This window comes from Ptychodera flava (genome assembly GCF_041260155.1).
Source record: "Ptychodera flava strain L36383 chromosome 23 unlocalized genomic scaffold, AS_Pfla_20210202 Scaffold_24__1_contigs__length_23054250_pilon, whole genome shotgun sequence".
NCBI classification, from domain to species: domain Eukaryota; kingdom Metazoa; phylum Hemichordata; class Enteropneusta; family Ptychoderidae; genus Ptychodera; species Ptychodera flava.
In genome coordinates, this window is record NW_027248278.1 from 2,678,513 (window position 1) to 2,693,008 (window position 14,496).

A 14,496-nucleotide genomic window follows, 5' to 3' on the forward strand; every position below is an offset into this window, starting at 1 on the left:
ATTATTGCTCTGGCTCGTGAGAAGGCTCCCACTACACAGTACAGATCCTGCTGGCTGCATGGCAGGGCTGTGTATATAGCTCTGCATGGCAGGACTTTGCTTCGGATCCGTAGCCCTACCACTCCCTTTGCTGGTTGTGTACGGCCAACGAAGGCTACAATTATTGTAGCTGCGAAAACCTGCCGTACAGGTCTGTGTGTTCCCGGCGTTATACGGCCATATACGGTTAACGGTTGTGGTGGAGGCCGTATAAGTTATACGGCCTCCAACACAACCGTATACGGCCGTATAACGCCGGGAACACACAGATAGTCCAGTCAATCTACGAGATTTTGGCACCTAACCCACCACAAATTGCAACAGAATTTTTTTCTTCAGAATGCATTTCAGAGAGGTACCCAGAACAACATATTAAAAGTTTACTCGAATCCACCTTGGGGAAATATGTCTAATTTGCATAAATCAAATATGGCGGCCAACCATCCAACAAAATAACATAATTGGCTATATATCACATGTTAAACAAGCTATTTCAGTGATTTCAAAGTCTGACACTAGTTATTTGGCTCAGGGAATCATTTGGGAGGTATAATGTTTCATATAAGCACCTCATTAATTTGCATAATTCCAATATGGTGGCCAACATTCCTACAAAAGACATTTTCGGTCATATACCACGTATTAAACAAGCTATTTCAATGATTTTAAAGTTAAAAGTATATTTCTTAGGCATGGACAAACGATATTCGAGATGCTATGATTTGCATAGGTAATTTGTTAATTTGCATAAATCCAATATGGTGGCCAACATTCCTACAAAAGACATTTTCTGCCATATACCACGTATTAATCCTTTTGGCGCCAAAGTCTATTTTTGTCAACTTTATAAAATGTACCACAGTCAATTGTTCTGCTTTTTGCAAAAATTTTGATTAAAATCTGTAGCTGCTGAAAAATGATATCCATTTGGTCCAAAATTATGAAAAAACGAACTGAAATATTGACAGAAATTGGTAAAATATTGCATTAAAATTTTGGTGTAAAAAATTACAGCAGTCAAAGGGTAAACAAGCCATTTCTGTGATTTCAAAGTTAAAAGTGTATATCTTTGGCATGGACAAACAATTTTCGAGATGCAATGATTTGCACAGGTACATCGTTAATTTGGATAAATTCAATAGGGTTGCCAACATACCTACAAAAGACATTTTCTGTCATATACCATGTATTAACCCGTTTGGCGCCAAAGTCTATTTTTGTCAACTTTATAAAATGTTCCACAGTCAATTGTTCTGCTTTTTGCCAAAATTTTGATTAAAATCTGTAGCTGCTGAAAAATGATATCCATTTGGTCCAAAATTATGAAAAAAAGAACTGAAATATTAACAGAAATTGGTAAAATATTGCATTAAAATTTTGGTGTAAAAAATTACAGAAGTCAAAGGGTTAAACAAGCTATTTCTGTGATTTCAAAGTTAAAAGTACATTTCTTTGGCATGGACAAATGATTTTTTAGGTGCAATGATTTGCATTGGCACTTCGTTAATTTGCATAAATCCAATACAAAAGAAATTTTCTGTCATAAAATATATTTCAGCCATTTTGAGGTTTAATTATATTTCTTGAGCATGTAGAAACACCTTTTGTGGTTCAATGTTATTAAAAGACACTTTGATGATTTTCAGAAATTAAATATGGCTGCCAAATTAATGCCCAAATAGCTTCTAATAGAAATAAGGTCATGGTGGAGTTTTTAGGAATAGGAAAATCAAGAAAAAACTGTCAGAGGGCACTGCACCCAATGCACTGTAGTTTGCTCAAAATATATTTTTGCAAATATTCTTCTTTTATCAATTTGTTAACCCAAAATTAAAATTGGTTAGGTTCACCTTTTAGCTTGGCAAGCAGTCGTAAGTTGCATTATATAGAAGGGTTAATGTATGCAAATGTATGCAAATCACCCGAATTCCTGCTTCCCTTTAATCCGAATTTCAAGATTTCCAAAGAATATAGTCTGTTCTGGCTGGGTCATATTTTCTGAAATTTTCACATTATGTTATTAAATGCTATATAACAAAACAACTATTTTGTTTTGCGATAAAATTCTTACATTTTGAATTAGCGGCATGTTTATTTTGCTAACCATGATTTTTAACACTTTTTTGAGTGTCAGTAGTTCAACCCATGCCATTTTAGAATGAGGATATACTCTTCTTTCAAGTGAATATTACATTTCACAAAATAATTTGCACGGGTTTCCTTGTCATCTTAGATGAGAAATATTCCTTCGAAACAAACTGTGTTGGCAACGTGAAGCTCCACATTACGTCCTTGAACATTTATTTTTAAAATGTGGAAAATATACAATAAATGTACTTACAATAACGATCCATTTACGAATAAACATTTATTTTAATAAGTGTCTGTGATACCTGAATTCGTTAAAATACCTCATAAATATATTGTATTTTGAAAAGAATGTTAAAGCAAATTTGGTAGACTTACATATATGACTTCCGAACGGATTAAAATGTGTTTACTATTGAGATGTAAAAAATTCATGCAATTTTAATTATTTGTGATTTTTCTAAATATGACAACCGTTAATGATTGTTAGTCACCTAATGATAATCTCTTTCTGAATATAACATTGGATTTATCTGTGTACGGCATTATTTGTGATTTTTATAGGTGCCTTATACTCTACAGTGTTAAAACATGTTATCTTTAATGTTTACTGTTTTAAAAGTCGTGGACAAAATCTTTAGTTTCTAATTTAGACTGAACCCCTTCCTTATGGACGAGTGCATCTTTGGTACATCCCCCTAGATGATAGGCAAGAAGTCATCACATATAACACCAAAAATACAATTAACACAACAAAGATAATAAAAACGCAAAAAATAAAATAATGCGACCAAAAATAACACATGCCACAATACAGACAAATTAAAACTTAGCGCTGATGCAAACAATGTCAGACTCTTAATAACTTGATCAACACACAAACTCACAAAAATTGAAAATTGCATGCTTAGCAAGACCTAAACTTAATTCAAACAACTCATTAGCCCAACAGAATCCAACTGTTACACGATACAAACATGTACATCTGGAAAAATGACACTTGGAAAATGACTCAAGATGTACTTCTTTGTATTGTGTAATAGTTTGATTCTGTGATTGGATTAATTGCAAGTCTTTGCTCAAGCATTCAGTTTTCAGATTTTTTTGAGTTTGTGTGTCAATGAAGTTTTTTTATGAATCTGACATTGTTTGCAATAGTGCTAAGTTTCAATTTGTGTGTATTGCGACATATTTTATTTCGGTCATATCATTTTTCTGTTTTTTTATCTTGTTGTGTTAAATGTATTTTGCTGTTATGTGTGATGACTGTTTGCCTATCATCTAAGGGATCTTATAAAGATGCAGCCATCCATAAGAAGGGGGTTCAGTCTAAACTAAAAGCTAAAGATTTTGAACACTTCTTTTTAAACAGTTAACATTACAGATTACATGCTTTGACACTGTAGAGTGTTAAACACCTTTACAAATTACGAAAATGCCGCACACTGATGAATTCAATGTTATATTTAGAAAGAGAATATATCATTCAGAAGACTAGGATTCATTAACAGTCGTCATATACAGAAAAATCAAAAAAAAATTAAATATGAATGTCCAAGGACTTAACAGTTTCTTCTTGATAGTTTCCTAGAAGTGCTAAAAACTATACCAAAACCGTTATTTATATTAGAAACTATTAAGCCATTGGGCATTAATATGGCAGCCATATTTAATTTATGCAAATTATCAAAGGGCCTTTGATAAAATTGAGCCACTAAAAAAAGTGTTTCTTCATACCTAAGAAAATATTAAAACTTTAAAATCAAAGAAATAGCTTGTTTAATGCGTGGTATATGACCGACAATGTCCTTTGTAGGAATGTTGGCAACCATATTGGATTTATGCAAATTAACAAATTACCTATGCAAATCATAGCATCTCGAAAATCGTTTTTCCGTGCCAAAGAAATATACTTTTAACTTTAAAACCATTGAATTAGCTTGTTTAATGCATGGTATATGACCGAAAATGTCTTTTGTAGGAATGTTGGCCGCCATATTGGAATATGCAAATTAATGAAGTACCAATAAGGAACATTATACCTCCAAAATAATTCCCTGGGCCAAATTACTAGTGTCAGACTTTGAAATCACTGAAATAGCTTGTTTAACATGTGATATATAGCAAATTATGTTATTTTGTTGGATGGTTGGCCGCCATATTTGATTTATGCAAATTAGACATATTTCCCCAAGGTGGATTCGAGTAAACTTTTAATATGTTGTTCTGGGTACCTCTCCTAAATGCATTCTGAAGAAAAAAATTCTGTTGCAATTTGTGGTGGGTCTAACCCTATTTTGACTGGACTAAGACCTCTACGCAGGGCTACAATTATTGCAGCTACACGAAAACTACCTTTTCTAACTACATTCTGTATTTTCGGCCGAAATATACTCGATTCCGCTCTATATCTACCCGAATAACTCAATTGCTCACAGACTGCAAAAAATTCTGCTCTCGTGACGTCCCAGCGTGGCGATGACCCCAATGACCCGAGCGCGTTCGATATACGCCACAAGTACCGCTGCGATATCACAGCAAGAGCCTTTGACCGTGGGGCTTATTTAAAAGGGGCAACTTCAGGCCCCACGGCCTCCCAAGGCTACAATTTGTGGTAAGGGACGGACCATTAGATCTTGGGAGGGGGGTGGTCAAAAACAGAAAAAAAAAATTTTCAGAGCAGAAAGTTAGGAAAAAAAAATTTTCAAACTAGTTTGCAAAATAAAAAAAAAATAAATAAGAAGACAAAGGCATAAAAAAAAAATCTGCAAAAGTCTTTAAAATTTTGAATTTTTTTTAGATTTTACCGACAGAAAGCAACTTTCTGTATTTTTTAGTACATCCTCCTGGCACATTTTTAATTTTAATTTATACATTTAGAGTGACTGTATCCCTTATACTGGAAGTTGTACTTATCTTATCTTTTCAGGACTTTTGTATTCTGATCACTTGAAAATTATGAAATTATAGAGCCTGTTTTCTACTTGTTTCCTGCGTTCAAACCAAGCAGGTACACTGGTAAAACATTGAAACTATGGTATGGTTGTCAAGACAGAAAGTTGTATTTGCCTTTTAAGATCAAGGTAAACAGATGCAGGCCACATCAGTTTCATTTTTTTCACAGCATTTTATTGCAATGATGAATGCAAGAATGGGTGAACAAGTAGAAACACGTCAATAATGATAAAACAACATATCAAGTCATTATGTATTATTTTGCTTTTAAAAAGGCATTTTCAATTCTTTTTTCTCAAAAAACAGCCTCAAAAAACAACAGCAACACATGTTTTAACATTCAACAATACACTACGTAGAATGCTATCTATCCAACAAATCCCAACACAAAAACACACAAAAGGGTTGAACTTTGAAAGTTTCTCGATAGCAAATACTGAATAAATCTGCATGAATAATCGTTTTTGTGTAGCAAATTTCAAAGAAATTGGACAACCCCTTTCAGAGAATACAGATTTTTTGACCATGAATGGCATAAATTGCCCTAAAAAGACAAATATTGAAATTTCAACACATCTATACACATCCAATCAATTTGGACATGCTGCTACAGAGAAATAGATGTTTTGATCAAAAAAGGGCAACAATTGCTCTAAAAACACAAATATGCAAATTTAACTATATTATTTAGCTTATTTTAGCTTCTCAGCTTGTCAAAATCAATTGTAAATCATGAGATATGCATGATGTTTGGTTGGGTGAATGTAGGCATTTCACCACGCAGTAGAAAGGGAAGCCAGGAAACCAAAATAGTCAATTTTCAAAACTATAGGAAGCTACTGAGGAGCAAGAAGACCATGTTTCAGAGGAAGATGTGTAATCCAAAAAAAATGCTCCCCAAGTGCCACCAAATAACACCATTTTTATCTCTATTTTTCAAAAGCTCCAGCAGCAGGAGGGGGACACCCCTCTCCTGACCCCCCCCCCCCCCGTGACCGTGGCCGCTTGGCACCACATCTTTGCCCTCTTTATCTTCAGACAGCGACGAACTAAAAAAAAATTATAAATCTGAAAATTTACTCTGAAAAAAAAATTTGCACAGCTAATCTCATTTGGAAAAAAAAAATTTCAGAAATTTTTACAATAGTAAAAAAAAAATTTTCACAATTTCATTGTGACCACCCCCCCCCTCCCAAGGTCTAATGGTCCATCCCTAACTCGGCAACAAAGGGAGGGCAGGTACATGAACATGTATACACAAGTCTTCAAAAAATCAATCTGTTTCATTATGCAGAACGTCGTAGGCCGAGGTGATTATAATTTCGTTTATTTACCCGATTTGAAAAAGTCAGTTACATGACACATGAACTCGAGAGGGAGAAAATAACAAAGTAGAGGGTAAATGGGGAGTCGGGAAATAGCTTACAGCTAGTCTAGCCCAAACCCCGTCATGGTAGCTTGTCTGAAAAAAACAGAGTTAGCAAAGGGGGCTCATGATAACAATAACAAAAAGTAAATAAAAGAAAAGTGCTGAAATTATTACAATATTGTAGAAGATCACTAAATTACTACATGGCAAAAGTTAAATCTGTTACTGATTGATCAAATATTGTCTAAAAGTTAATTTGTTTGAAGTTATGTAGAGAGTTTGTGGACTTTATATCAATCAATCAATCAATCAATCAATCTTTACTTACTCGACACATACTAACAGAGAGTATGGTATGGTACATCAAGATGTGTTACAAATGTAAGTGAACAATACAGAGAAAGAAAAACAACCATTCATCTCTGTAATACGAAAACATGCACTAATTACATTCATTGGAGCTGCTTGAGCTCAGTGTAAACATGTGCTCTTTAAGAAAACAGTAAAAGTCTGAACAACAAATGAACAAAAGTCACCAGGACATTTTTCAGCCCGGAGCTGCTGGAGGGTTCAGCATACATTTGTAAGCTTATTCTTTAGAAATACAGCTAGATCAAGAACATTTTGTTCCATTAACTTTTTGACAACTTCTTTTTCCAAGAGACTATAACATTTACAAAAATCTGTACCACAACTTTGTCCCAATAAAATTCTTTCTGAAGTATGATTTTTACATGAAAATAATAAATGAAACTCATCATCAATTTCATTATAATCACATGTCTGACAGATTCTTTCACTCAAAGGTAATCTAGGTTTACTTTTTCTTCCTATTTCAATACCCAAGTTATGGTCACTCAATCTGAATTTGGACAAATGTTTACGGAGTGTAAAGTCAGACAAGCAATCTAAGTAATTTTCGAAGACAAACTCAGTTTTGAAAATTCTATATGTACGTAATTTGTTACCATTTCCATTTTTTCTTACATCATCAAACAGATTTCTCCTCCATGAACCCAAATATTCACTTGTAAGATTTTCTTTTATTTTCTTCTTCAGTTGACAATATGATTTCACTCCCAATGAACTGAAAACATGCATATGATTACAATCCCCCAAATTGCGCAAGGAGATTGAATTTTTCTGTTTTCTGTGAGTGCCTTTTTAAGAATGTGATTTGAAGGCAAACTGTTCAGTCTACACCAATATCTTATAACAGACATATAAAGTGAGATCTTCAATGGTAGTTTACCCAACTCAGCTCTTATGCCTTCCAAAGGAGTACGTTTACTGACTCCTAGAATAAATCTGTCAAACTACATACAAAGACTTTCGAGACAATTATCAGTACTATATGAAAAGGTATGTCATTCCAAACTCTTGCTCCAGAAAAAGAAACAGCAAACTGGCCTGACTTTGCCACCGCATGATATGGACGTGGGTATTATAGTCATGACAACTGACACTGAAGTAATATGATAATGTATGAGGTGAATGCTTGGGAATCAAGCTGTAAACGAAGCTTCAGGTACCTAGAAGGAATTTATGGAGTTTAAAGACATCGAGAATATTAAGTTGAGTGAAACAAGGAGCTGAGTGTGAGTGGTCTGTGGTTGATTTGAACATCTTGCGAACAAGCACTTTCTGGGCTGCTAAGATACAGTTTAAGCGTGTAGCATACGTACTTCCCCAGACTTCTAGGCCGTAGCTGATGTGGGGAAGTATTAATGCATTGTACAAAAGTAACAAATTATGTGTAAAGGTAAAATGGATCTAAGTCTGTACAAAATTCCACATTTCTTCCGAATATCTTATTTATCTTATCAATATGTTCTGACCAAGAGAGATGCTTATCCAACAAAATACCCACAAAAGGGGCAACAACTTCTCTGATCTGCTCGTCACGGATGTAAACAGAACCCGAGACATTCAGTTTCTTACGTCGGCCTCTAAATATAATAAAATTGTCTTACTCCTATTTATTGTCAGTTTGTTGGAATCACACCACAATTGTATATCGTTTAAGTAAGATGATACAGCACTAAGGTCTATACAATCTGAACCAGAGTAAGTATGGAAAAGTTTGGAATCATCAGCAAATAAACGGAAATTCAAAAAAGGACAAGAATTTGGAGATCATTTATATACAGCTTGCGAAATTCACGCTAACCCGATGGCCAGAGACCAGCTATTTTCATGCCGGACCAGTAACTCTTGAAAGATGTCCTGCTGTTCCTGAAGACGCGGGCCAGTATTAAACTTTCACTATATGGAAAGTTTACCCAAATGTTTTGCTAAGCTAAATACCTGACAAAATTATTCAAAGAAACGAAATTTATTCTTTCAAGAGATTTTCAAAACGTGAAAATCGCAAAAGCTCAACAGACTGATCGGTACTGCATCTAGGCGAAAGACCTAACCTCATGTTTTCTCGTGAGAGTGGCGCTATTTAATATGCTCCCCATTTGTTAAGCATGGGTCAGTAGCTGTGGTGTTTTCGGACAGGATTTCTGTCTTTTATGGGCTGGTTTTAGCCTTTACGTTTTTAACCACGCCATGACAGACGTGCAAGAGACACAAGCCAAATCTTTGTATAGTATCGATATTAGAGTCACAGCCGATAAATATCAAGTAAACATCTGTGATTTCACGTATCGAGGCAAGTCATTCTAGAATTGTCTATAGTATCGATTACTAGAGTCCTAAAATCGCCGATAGGTATCAGCCTGAAGTAAAATATCGGCAATATCGCAAACCTGGCGTGCCGCGACAGAAGGCAAGTCATTCTTGTATGTATGGTTCAGTATTGATATTACAACGGCATATAGATTGTTATGTATGCATGACAGAAATATTTTTTGACGTCAAACTTAGATACTAGGAAGTAAATGTCCGATATTTAAACATTGTGCAAAAAAGGGCCTTGATTGTAACTTGACCTTGATGGCCGTTTGCCTTGGTCACCTGTAAAGATTACATTTTTGTGATTCGTCCTTGTCACGTGGGTTTCGACAATAGTATTTTTTTTCTCTTCATCAGTTGCGCTAGTGTTTTGTATTCCCTTCCTTGGATTTGATGATAGTCATCTTCCCTCAAAGAGTAGAAGCAGGAATCGTTTTTGAAAGAGTCAACTGTTGTAATGACTCCATTTGTGTGTGATCCGGTGTTTGTAATGCCAAAACTTATACCATCCTTGATCAGAGTTCTGGACGCTTATCGTTTTCGTATTGGCACATATTTCAAGCCCACGCTTGTGCTCGTTTCCTCAAAGTTAGAAATTAACTGCTCAAGGTGAAAACATTGCATTCTAGATATGAAGCTTCAAACATTGTGGTCTGATTTGTAACATCGAGATTAAAATCGCCCATAAGGATACAATATTTTTTTGTCTAATTTAACGGTACAAAGAACATCAGAAAGGCTGTTTTCAAATTCCTTAATATTAGTACCTGGTTTGCGATACAATACACCAACAATGATACGATTTTTAACCACAGATTTCAAACCATAATGATTCCGAATGCATTACATTGTAATTCAACAATTTATAATCGAGGGAGGAGTGCACATACGCACCTACTCCACCGCCCCGACCTGTGTTTCTACACTTAAGCTCAAGAGAATAATTTGGCATATGAAATAAACTTGGATTATCAATACTCCAAGTTTCCGACACACCAATAACGTCGAACGTAGCAGAAATACATTGATTATACAACAGACGTACATCATCTATGCTATTACCAAATAATCGAGCATTTACATGCGATACAGAAAAGGAGCGACCGAATGGAGAGCTGAATTTATGATTTAAGGCGGAGGGTTTTAGAGCATAATTATTAATTGTGAATATATCATCTACATCATTTTCGTCATGGTCAAAGATCATTAAAAATAGAAAAGCTTACTGTTATGAACTTGACTGGTTTCGAATGTGGCAGATACAATAAGTAACAACTTCTCAGACCTGCAGATACAGGGGTACAGAAGGGAAAAAGAAGGCAATTCATAAATAAATTTTCTGCAAGTCTTCTTCATTATTGATGACAACAGGAGGCGAGCCTTCTTGCCTCCGCACATATATTCGTCCGTTAAATGTCCACATGAATCTGTACTTCAGTGACTTTCGTTTTTCGTTAGCTTTCCCCATCAGGTTGCGTTTGAACGGCGTTAAATTCTCATTGATGTAAATAAAGTTACTGTTCTTGTATCCGAGCGCGTCTGTTTTAGTTGAGTGGATCTTCTTTCTGTCCCGACGGACCGTGTCACATTTCTTTATGCCGCTAATTAATTGTGAAAGAGCGTATACTTTCATCCGAATGACAGAATCGAGTTAGTTTGTTGTTTGTTTTTGAAATTTGAAACAACATGTAACACTCAGCAGCGGACGCAACAGACGCAGGTGTTCCATCAACATGTTCCATTGTGTCGTCCAATCAGTGCCGTGAATAGAATGGCGCATACCTGACCCTTTTCGTAGAAAGGGGGTAGGGAACCAGACAAGTTGACACTTACTTAAAATTGGTGAAACGCTTAGGAGTGAGGTGAAGAGAGATCAGACGAGCGAATGATACTAAAATAATCGCAATCATACCAATCCATAATCCAATAACACTAGGTCAAAATTTGTAAGACAATAGTTGTAAACATAGACACAAAACAGCACAGAACAGACAGTAAATAGACGGTACACAACAAAGTCAAATTCATGAAAGAAAGATATATGGACCTCTGGCCAAAAGACCAAGAAGTGATGTCAGGTGTTTCGAAAATAGTAAGCGCATCCTGCCCCACATGTGGCACCGCCATATATCAATCTGTAAGTCAGGTAGGTAGTGGTCACTAACTAAGGCCCCATGTCACCGATGCCATCAGTGATCATTTGTCGAAGAAAGATATCGTATTTATCAACCAGCTTGCGATACCTGCCAAAAAAGCGTTTGAATGTAGAGACAAGTCTTGCTCTGGTGTAACCTTGATTTAACAGTTATGTCATTTATGTGTATTGGAACTTTGAATATTGCTTTGTTGGTTGAAAAATCCGAACTTGAATTAGGGACGGACCATTAGATCTTTGGAGGGGGTGGTCACAATGAAATTGTGAATTTTTTTTTACAATTGTAAATTTCTAAAACAATTTTTTTTCCAAATGAGAAAAGCTGTGTTAATTTTTTTTCTGAGTGAATTTTCAGATTTATAATTTTTTTAGTACGAGGATACAATACATCAATATCACTAGCGCAATTCAAATAAGATTGTGTGCTGTAACCCCAACATACATATAGTAATTTATATTGATGATAGATTTCGCGAAATGTTGCAGATCATCTTGCGCAAGGAATGTCCAACAGTACTGCCTAATACTGGAACAGAAGGAAATGAAGAAGTGGTGGAATCAGAGACTGATTTTTGCACAACCAATGACAGTCCATCCGTCACTCCTGGTTCTGTAAACAATTCTGAACAGATGATTAATATAAATGAGACAAATCAGAAAAAAAGACAATGTCGGCAATGAGTTTCCGTCCCTGTATGATGACCGTGTTCTCTGTAGGATATAGAGAGCGAAGTTGGAGCTTTTTAAAAAAAGAGATAAAAATGGTGTTATTTGGTGGCACTTGGGGAGTATTTTTTTCAGATTACACATCTTCCTCTGAAACATGGTCTTCTTGCTCCTCTTACGGTCATGTCTTAAAATTTTCTATTCAAATACATTGTGTGTGTTTTTCATGAAAACCTTAAAAACCTACACAGGTGGGGACGCAAAACAAAAAAATTAATTACTTTGGCCTAACGGGCGGACGCCTTTGGCGGCCCACTCCAATTAGGTTTACTTCGCGTGCAACGGCCATGATCGACCCTCTTTACCGGTGGGCCACCTTCGGCGGTCCACTACAATAAATTGACTTTATGTAGGCCCTAATAGCCCATGACCCTCTACGGGTGGACGCCTTTGGTTGCCCACTCCAATTAGGTTTACTTCATGCAATGGCCTAGCTGTGGGTCCATAGCTGTGGTGTTTTCAGACGGGATTCCTGCCTTTTACGGGCTGGTTTTGACTTTTACGATTTTAACGCCGCCACCACAGCTATGGGAAAATTCGTAGAATAGTGTCCACGTTACGCCCGACAGCACCCTTGTCGCAACTTTGTTCGGCGATATTTCGAAAAGTTTCCATCCAAATTATTATAATAATATAATATTATATTCGTAGATAGCCTATCTGTTCGGCAGATTTCATTTTCGAATGCTGGGTACACACAGTTACGAGTACTATAGCTGCAGAACAGTAGCTCGAGGTTTTGCCTGGGTATTTGCCGTTCGACCACAGGGAATTTAGTAATCTTGTTGTTGTTGTTGATGTTGTTGTTGTTATTGTTGTTGTTGTTGTTGATGGTGATGATGATGACGATAATAAAAAATATTAAAAAACAATGTCTCATTCCTTGCTGTTGTTTGTCGATGTTGTAGATAATTTTAAAAGAAAACTGTAATCGTGACCAAAAATCGACGTAGGTCGCCCAACGGTCACTCCCGTCCGAAAACACCACAGCTGTGGACTCGTAGCTACCGGTGTACAGGCATAGACTATACTTAGTACAACACTACACGGCAACTCCACGGACCTGTGTCTACAACTACATCTCAAACAACGGGCGAGTTGGCATCGGACAAGTTGGAATCGGGCAAGTTGGTATTGGGCGAGTTGGAATCGGGCGAGTTGGTTCTGGGCAGGTTGGAAAAGGTGCGAGTTGACTGTAACCGGCACCTTTAAAACTCCGAAAAACTGGTGTCATCCAGCGTGTTTACTCTCGCAGTGCTGCCATTTTGCCGCGGTGCGTTATGGGATAACTGCCGCTGCCGCCTGCGTCAGCTGGAAAAGGTCAATGAGGGTGAGGATGACGCCCCCTTTACGTTAGTACATTGAGGACGTTGTTCAGCTGTAACCGAAAGAAATGAAGTTTGCGGCAAATTTGAACTTTATGTTCACAGAACATGGTGATTTTCCAGCGAGATACAGTGCAGCTAAGGCAGCTGGATTCACTGCAGTAGAAAGTACTCCTTACGGAACACCACTGGAGAAACTTGTCGAAGTAAAAGACAGAGGGCTTGGAACAAGTCTTGCTGAACGCTTACCCAGGTACATTACTTTCAAGTACTCGTCTGAGTCATATCAGTTGTAGACAAGTTAACATGTTTCCAGTGTGTCTTTTGACCCTTTGTAGGGTTATTGATAACAAGAAGGGATGACAGACAAAATTTCAGTGGGTGGTAGCTCTGCATGGCAGGGCTGTGTGTTACCGGCGTTATACGGCTGTGGTGGAGGCAGTTAGCAGTACAGTAGCTCGAGGTTTTGCCTGGGTATTTGGGTCGGACGGCAATTGCCGTCCGACCCAAATACCCAGGCAAAACCTCGAGCTACTGTACTGCAGCTAGGAGGCCGTATAACGCCGGTAACACACAGCTACTACCTCCATGCACACAGCCATGCAGAGCTAAGGGACTGGTCAGTTTCTTCGGCCGGGGGGGGGGGGGTGTCACCCTGTTTTTGACTTTGGTGATGGGGGGAGGTCACCATGTTTTTGAAATACCCAATAGTGGGGGGAGGGGGGTCAGTGTGTTTTTGAATTTCGACACGGCTCATACTTGCGTAAAATGCATGGTGCCAGCCACAAATTTCATTCATTCAGTTGCATTTTTCGACGGGCGCGTAACTTTAATTATAATAAGATATATTTTTCAGAGCCCCATCCTAGTGCAAAACTTAAATATATCAGACATATATATATCTGAGATATCTGTATGTTGAACATTTTTTGCGTGCCCTTCGGGCGTATTTCTTTAAAATATCAAACAATATTTTTCAGTTTGGTTTCTGGACGTTTCGGCACCAAGTCGTTTCGGCCCAAGACGTTTCGGCCTTCCAATTTCAGGCCCCAAGTTGTTTCGGCACTGCGACCCAAGACGTTTTGGCACCGCTGAAGGCTACCTGTGGGAACTAGTGCTGGAGCGTAATGTTGCAAATCTAGGCACTAAAAAGTATA

The 14,496-nt window shown here is 37.1% G+C and overlaps 1 protein-coding gene across 2 annotated transcripts in view; it reads left to right on the plus strand.

The window, feature by feature from the left end:
- LOC139124777 (putative hydroxypyruvate isomerase) overlaps positions 1 to 14,496 on the plus strand; it is a 315,395-nt gene that overhangs the window by 185,136 nt on the left and 115,763 nt on the right. The window contains exon 1 of one of the 2 annotated variants that reach the window (XM_070690889.1): positions 13,299 to 13,592. The exons of the other annotated variant lie outside the window; for it this stretch is intronic. The gene's annotated coding sequence lies outside the window, so the exon portion shown is untranslated. Of the gene's footprint in view, positions 1 to 13,298; positions 13,593 to 14,496 lie in introns of those variants that run through there. 2 annotated transcript variants of the gene reach the window in all.